The following is a 7,433-nucleotide window of genomic DNA, read 5'->3' as shown; positions in this document are numbered from 1 at the left end:
AGTGGAGAAACGGCACAGTTTGTAAAGATATTTGTTATATTCAGTTGTTAGCAAAGGGGGAAAAAACCCAAGTTAACGTTCAGTCCTGTAGCCAGGGAGATTGTCTGTGGTTATTTCTGTCACGGGGCTAAGATCCAAAGCCAAGGGTAGTAAATACACATATTTACTAAATAATGCATACACTGCGCTAGCCTGCTCCATAAACCAGACACGGACCGAGCCCCCGCGGGAAGCTGAAGGGTTCTCGGTGCCCTTCTTGTGCCTTCACACCTTGGCTTGCCCGAGGTTTGTGGGCCTCGGCGGAGCTGTCGCTGCGCTTCGCGTTTCCTTCTCCTGGCTGGCCACCTTCAACGGCTGCTCCGCGGGGAGTTGCCAAAAATACTTGTTCCACAGGAAAAATAAAACCCTAGAAAAAGCGATGGAGCCGGAGGCGGACTTGCTAGAGGTTCTAGGGGCACGTTTTAGATGGCCCTTAAGATCGAAAAGTTGGTCTTCAGAGAGAAGCTTGTGCGTGTCTGCCCCTCATTTCTACAGTTCAGGAGGTTCTTCTTGCAGAACTGACCCACCTTGGACTGCCAACATAGGCCTTCTGATGGGAGTCAACAACGTCTCTCGGCTCCCTGGTCCACCACGGGCTGACCCTCCTGCCCAGCAGCATCTGCTGGGGATGTGACACCGAGCCCCCGGGCACCGTCACTGCCTGGGGCTTTGGTGATCTCCTCCAGCTGACGCGTCTGCCTGCTCGCTGCTCGCTGCTGCTGCTCCTTCAGCTCGCTGTAGGAACGCGAAAAGGTGTGAAAGATGGATGTGACCGGGAAAGCCATCAGCAAAATCCCACTCAGGATACTGCTCAGGGCTACCACCTGTCCGGGGATGCTCCGAGGCACCATGTCCCCATACCCCACAGTCGTCATGGAGATCACAGCCCACCAGTAACTGCTGGGCACGCTGGTGAATTCCTGCTTGGCTCCCAGCTCGCTCTCAGCCAGGTACACCAGCGGCGAGAAGAGGGCCATGGCGACGCAGAGGAAGAGCAGGAGGAGCCCGAACTCCCTGGTGCAACGCCTGACGGTGAGCCCCAGCGTCTGCAGCCCCAGCGAGTGCCGGGCCAACCTCATCACGTAGAGGATGCGCAGGGCCCGCAGGAACCGCAGCACCAAGCCCACCCGCTCCAGGTACTTGTTGCCGGCACCCCCGCCGGGCTTGCCGCTGTTTTTCGTGGAGGCCACGTCCACGACGAGGGAGATGTAGAAAGGCAAGATGGCCAAGATGTCGATGACGTTGAGCGGGGTTCTCAGGAAGGCGCACTTGTTCTCCGCCTGGATGGATCGCAGCAGGAACTCGAAGGAAAACCAGGCGACGCACACCGTCTCCAGCACGAAGATGTCGTGGCACCTCCGCGAGCACTCGCCCTGGGGGGAAGAAAGAGAGTTAGCGAACCAAAGAAAGGGAGATGGCAGCCCTGAAAGGAAAGCATCTGAAATCATAGTCATCGAATCATAAGAGTTGGGAAAGACCTCAAAGATCAAGTCCAACCATCAACCCAACACCGCCGTGACCACTAAACCGTGCCCTGAAGTGCCACGTCCATGCATTTTTTGAACTCCTCCAAGGATGGCAACTCGATGTCCTGGTTTGAGAGCACCAGGACTGAAGTTCCCAGAGACTGTGCCCAGCACTGGTCACAATCTCGATGGGGCAGGGGGGCAGCTGTGCCAACGGGGAGGAGAGGGTGGGTCCATCACAGCGTTCCTTCCCATGTGCTCAGTATAAAAGGGCCCCTGAGAAGAGCCTGAGAGTTTTTCTTGGTGCCTGCTGGGCTGGGAGGGCTGGCATCAGCTGTTCCTCCTCTCTGCACGTGCTGCTGGCATTTTTTTGAGGAGCTCCATTCACTGGGACGGGCTGTCTCCCCTTGCTCTCCGAGCTGGGTGGGAGAGGTACAGCTCCTGTCCTGTTTATTTGGGATTATCTTCAAGACTCTGCGCTTTGGTGCTCCTGTCTGCTGCCATGTCTAGTCCGGGACTTCTTTTTTTTTTTCTGCTCAGGATCTTGCTGTCATCTGAAAGGTGTATTTACATATTCTCTTGTATCTTTGAACATATTTGCATTTATATATATGTATGTATCTGGTTTGTATATATACAGTTTATGTATATAGTTTGACATCTTCATTGTGGCTATTAGTAATATTTATTTTTTTTATTAAGCTAATTCAAGGTGGTTTTTTTTCAACCTTAAAGTCTCTCTCCCTGGTTCCCCTCTTCTCCTCCCCTGGGAGGAGGGTGGTGAGGATCACAGAGCTCATGAGTGGCCAGCCCAGCTCTTAACTTTGACAGATTTACTGGCACCAAAGTGGAGCCCAAACCACTTTCATATTTCATAGTTTAATAAACTTTAATTGAATATTTCCGTATTTAATTTTTGTTTGAAAGGTTGGGAAAAAAAGCTAAGCCCAACAGTCACAAATATGGTTCTAAGTGAAATACTATACTAGAGACTTTTGATTACGGCTGATTGTCACATTGTTCCCTGATTTGTCATATACGTTATCCTATTATCTGGGCTTTTTTAGTGTGTGTTTATGGTTTTTTTGGTCAGGGGCGTTGGGCAAAGGGCATCAGTTTTTCGGTTGTGTTTAACACCACTGAGCTATTCTGGAGTAAGTTTGGATGGTGGCTTTACCTGGGCACCATTTGCTAAGTCTCACTGGAAATTGTAATTTCTTGGGAAATTATACTTAGCTTCTCTTCACCAAACTGACTCCATCAGAGTTTGGGAGTTCTGGAAATTGTTTTCCCTCTTTCAGTTTGCTGGCTTTACTGTGATTATCACCAACATGTTGTCAGGAGGGCTTCTTAGTAGTGTGTGTAGGTGCAAACAACAGCAAACTCAGCCGCCTCATACCAAAGCCGTAGAAAAGACAGATCACCCAGGAGAGAGCTCTGATGAGGATGAGGGACTGGGTCATTCTTTCATGCAGACTCACAGAGTCCTTCTGAAGTAGCTTTTCCCTCGTTGGTAGAAGAGGAATCGGAGCAAGAGGGAACTGCTCAATCCTTGCCTCTGAAAGGCTTGTGGAATATAAGGCAGGGCTTTGGCTGGCACGAAGGCAGAAATGGAATGGGTGGCTGAACCCAGAGCTACGGGCTGCAGGGCAGGTCGATGATACCCGGGAGCACTGCTGAGGCTGCCGAGCGTTTGGTGTGACGGCATCAGCTGTTGGAGGCACAGCGCAGCCGAACGGCCCGTGGCTCACGCCTCACTTCCAGCTCACACCTCACTCTAACACCCTTTAACAAGGATTGGAACGGGATTCATGGATTTTAAGAAATGGGTGAGCCCTCCCTCCCTTCCCAATCACTAATAAATGGCTCAGCAGCTCGTGGAGAGTATTGATAAGCGGCATTTCAAAAAGAGAAAGTACCACGAGAGTAGAGGGAGGGTCCACAGACGTCAGCATTTTTAATTACCTCGCCAACTAACGACCCCCCAGATGCTTCCCGAGGCACTGGAAGAGGTGCTGGCTGTGCGGAGAAGAAAAGAGAACACTGGTTCTTGAGTTATGACGCCCGCGAAGGAGCGAGCCTTGGCACAGCCACGAGCAGCGACGGCTGCTCCCTGATTGTCAATTCGACAGCACAAACACTACGGCAATTCTCTGCTCCATCCCTGCGTGTGGCTCCAGTGGAATAACAAACGGCTTCTCTAAATAAAACAGCTTTTGATGCAGACAATTATAGGGCTGCTGCAAACGCTCATCTCAAAAAAAGCGTTAATTCTCTGGGGGCTTCAAGCGGAAGGCAAGGGTGTAGCTGTTTAAGGGAAGTGTATATTTATCCGGTGGGTCTGAACAGCCTCTGAAAGCTCTGGTGAGCACGTAGGAGTTTGTCCATGTGAGCGGGGCGTGTGGCTCCTGCTGGATGTAACACAGAGGAGGTGCCAGGATAAAAAAACCCAGCTCCTTCCGCTCACCTCAGCTGAATGGCAGCAATAAAATCCCGCTCTGGAATGGCTCTTCCCTCAACATGATAACCAAAACGTCCAGGTACCCTCCCCGGTTCGTACTGAAGAGACTGAGACAATGATTAAAGAGATCTCAGTAGGGGAAAAAAAATAAATAATAAAAAAAAGAATTGGGAAAAGGAATCCTCAGAGCTGGCAATTACAGCACTTGTATTGAACACCACGAAAGGTCATAGTGCCTTGTATTTATAGATTTTTCTTGTATTCCCCTTTCAACTGGCAGATGATGTACTTCTCCCTGTGTCCCAGGGGGATATTAAGAGAAAAATGCCTTGTCCCACTGGAAGTGCTGTCAAGATTCCAAGCATGCTGCAGGGAGGAAGGAGAATCTTGTTTTACTAGCGTAGCAGCTCAGATCACCTCTCTGTGAAGACTAGGAGGAGCTTAAATTTTTACCTGCCTTGCCAAACCAATCTAGTCATAAATAAGTATTTTTCTCACAGAGAGGCAAAGGATCGGGAAGATGACCTGTAGAAAAAGAGCTATGGATAGAGCAAATCAGCAGCAATGGGGAAAAAGGGAAAAAAAACCCAACACCCAAACAAGGGGCAATTTTGCTTTTTCCGAAAGGTACATCACTACTCGGACTACCCTGTGTGGAATCTTACGATGTAGCTTGCCAAAAGAGAGCCGTCTGGCAAGAAGCGGTCTGGATTTTGCTACGTGTGTATAACTTTCCTGCCACTAAAGCTTGAAGTCAGTGAAGCCTGTGGATAATTTAACCTGCAAAGACATTAAAGCATTTAATAACTGTTTTGGCATCTAATTCCCTCTCTCTTGGGTGCATAAGGAAAGGAAACTCTCCAAAGTCTTTCTGCCCATGAGGTTTCCACTGCTCTCCCCTCTCCTCGGAGCCGACAGCGGGCAACGCCGGAATGTTTCCTTCCAACAGAGCGGAGGGATAACGCTCTGCTGCAGGGCAGGAACCATCTCCTCGTTCGGCTACTGCGTAATTATCTGCAGCAAAGTCTTTGTCCATATCCTTCTCAACCTGCGGCAAGGCAGGCTCTGTCCCAAGGCTGTCCTGAGAATAAGAGGGGCTGAACAGGCTTTTGGACTTGTGGGTCAATTAACCTGCTGGGGGCTTTTTTTTTTTTTCTCCCCGCTAATTCAATCGTGGTCCCCTGCACCACGATTCGATATCATCTAGGTATGGCCTATTATTATCCTCACACAAAAATCAAAGCCACGTTTCATGCTCTTTGCTCCTTTCAGCTGCAGCTGCTTTTCTTTGCAGTTTTTTTCCCCCAATAAAAACCAACCAAACAAAAGCAATTTTCCTCTCTCTAAACCTTTTTTATTCGAGTCCAAGCAGATGCTGTAACTCTGCTTCAGTTTTTTGAGTTTGGGTTTGTTTTGGTTTTTTTTTCTGTTCAAGGAAACAAAACAAAAATGTGCAGGAGGACCCACACACAGATGGAAAGAAAAGCAATCGAGAATTAATCTTGGAATATGAGAAAAACAAGTCTTAACAGAATATAATCGTGCCCCAAATAGGTCTGTATCAGTTCTGTACGTGCTCAGAAAAGATCCAGCTATACCACCTCATGGCCGTAAACATGTACATTAAACACCTACATACTGCTTTTTTTAGTTTTCGTAAGTTTGATTTCTTTTTGTCTTTTAGAGGTCTGAAAAAAACCCGCCTGAATGGCAATCACAAAGCACACCCACCACTGCACTTTGCTAGTATTAAAAAGCTCACAGTCTTTTTTATTATTATTTTTTTTCCTAATGTGCATATTACCACGCCAGTAAATAAACAGTATCTTCAGCTTTTCATTACAAAAAGCAGTGGTAAAATAAAAATACATGGAAACAGTTGTTCCTTACAAGATATGTATGTTTGTTTATCCGTGTCCACATGTTTCTTCCAAGCAAATTGATTTATTTTTTTCTCCTGTGCAGACATTACTTGAGTGTGAGGAAATACCTGCAGTTGCACCCTATTTTTGGGGCCCCATACCCATGCCAAGCCAGGGCACAAGCGAAGAAAAGAAGGAAGGTCTCGGTGAGCAATTCCATGCAGTCAAATTAAAGTGAGTCTCTTTCGCTAGGATGTAGAGAAATTTGCTGTCAAAAAGCCAACCGCAGTCTCTCTCCTCTGGAGAAACATCTTCTTTGCCAAAGGAAAATTACAAAAAGGAAAAGGTGGTGTCACTGGTGGACAAATCCCTGTCTGCCTGCAAACCGCGGGCATCTTTCAGACACGTTTTGCTTTGCCTTGAGGGGTCCCTTTCACTGCTCCCCCCCTTACTGAGCCTCAGGAAAACTCCCCACCAGGTGACTTCCTGACCCTGCCTCTATGCTCTGGTCTCTCCTCGAGATTCTTGCAGGCTTTTGACGCCATCTGCCCCCCTCGGGCGCTAGGAGATGTCAAAAGGCGCCGCTCAGGGTCTGTCATTTCTTCACATTTCTGCACAGTCGTGAAGATTTCCCTCTCCATCAAACGTTACCGAAAAAACCACCCCAAACAAACAGCAGAGGAGCCGCACAGAAAAATACCGACGTAAGCTTTATCATGACATTTCTAAAACACTGGTTTTGTTCTCTTCCGCTTGCCCCTTGTTTCTTGAGCCTTTTGGGTCTCGCGCTTCAAGTGTTTCTCTCCGCCCATTGGCTCAAACTCATTTTTAACAACAACGAGGAACTTGAAATTCTGACGTGCCTGAGCTCTCGGCGCCAGAGGACGCAGACACAGCAGGTTTGGTGCCCTTCCCAGCAGGCAAAGGCTGTTGTGGAGATCCTAAGGCTGCCCTCCGCTTCCCTGCCTCCTTCACTTCCATGTTTTTCAGCCCACCATCCGGCTGCTTCTTGCCCCAGTAGAGTTGCTGGGAGGCACGGAAAGCAGGTGTGTAGCACTACAGATGCACAAAATGCTCTCTCATTAGTATTTTCTCCTCAGCCAACTTTTCTTGCGCCCACATCTGCTTTGTGCACACACATCTCCAAAAGCAATGGTCTTTGTTAGAGGGAAACGAATGTTATCTGGCTCTGCAACCAAAACCTACTATCTGTCAGAGGCAAGAGACAGATAAAATAAAAAAAGCCCAGACCATAAATACCTATGAAACAGAACACCATCAGCTTGCCCGGTTTTCAGATGCCTATCAGGAACAGTCACCCGGAGGGGATGCAGGGGGGATGTAAAGACATCTCACATCTTCAAAACTCCTCTGCCTCGGTGGCCGGGAGCAGCTCGAGGGAACGGCATGTGCTCCAGTTGTTCCCACCTGCCAGCCCTTGCTCCGACCTCCCAGCCCCATCCTACCACGCACCAGCAGAGAGGGGCGATGCTCCAGCTTAAGGACGAGTGATGTACTCGGGGCAAACTTTTCTATGAGGGAGCTGGGCAAAGGGGAACCGCATGAAGGTCAGTAAGGACAAGGGCAGAGTCCTGCATCTGGGGA

The 7,433-nt window shown here is 48.8% G+C and overlaps 1 pseudogene; it reads right to left on the bottom strand.

Moving 5' to 3' along the window:
* Positions 1 to 599: 599 nt before the first annotated feature.
* LOC104267268 lies at positions 600 to 1,412 on the bottom strand (annotated as a pseudogene).
* Positions 1,413 to 7,433: the final 6,021 nt, after the last annotated feature.

This window comes from Apaloderma vittatum, unplaced genomic scaffold (assembly GCF_000703405.1).
Source record: "Apaloderma vittatum isolate BGI_N311 unplaced genomic scaffold, ASM70340v1 scaffold38221, whole genome shotgun sequence".
NCBI classification, from domain to species: Eukaryota; Metazoa; Chordata; class Aves; order Trogoniformes; family Trogonidae; genus Apaloderma; species Apaloderma vittatum.
Note: the sequence above shows the minus strand (reverse complement) of the source record. Positions and strands in the feature narration are given on the sequence as shown.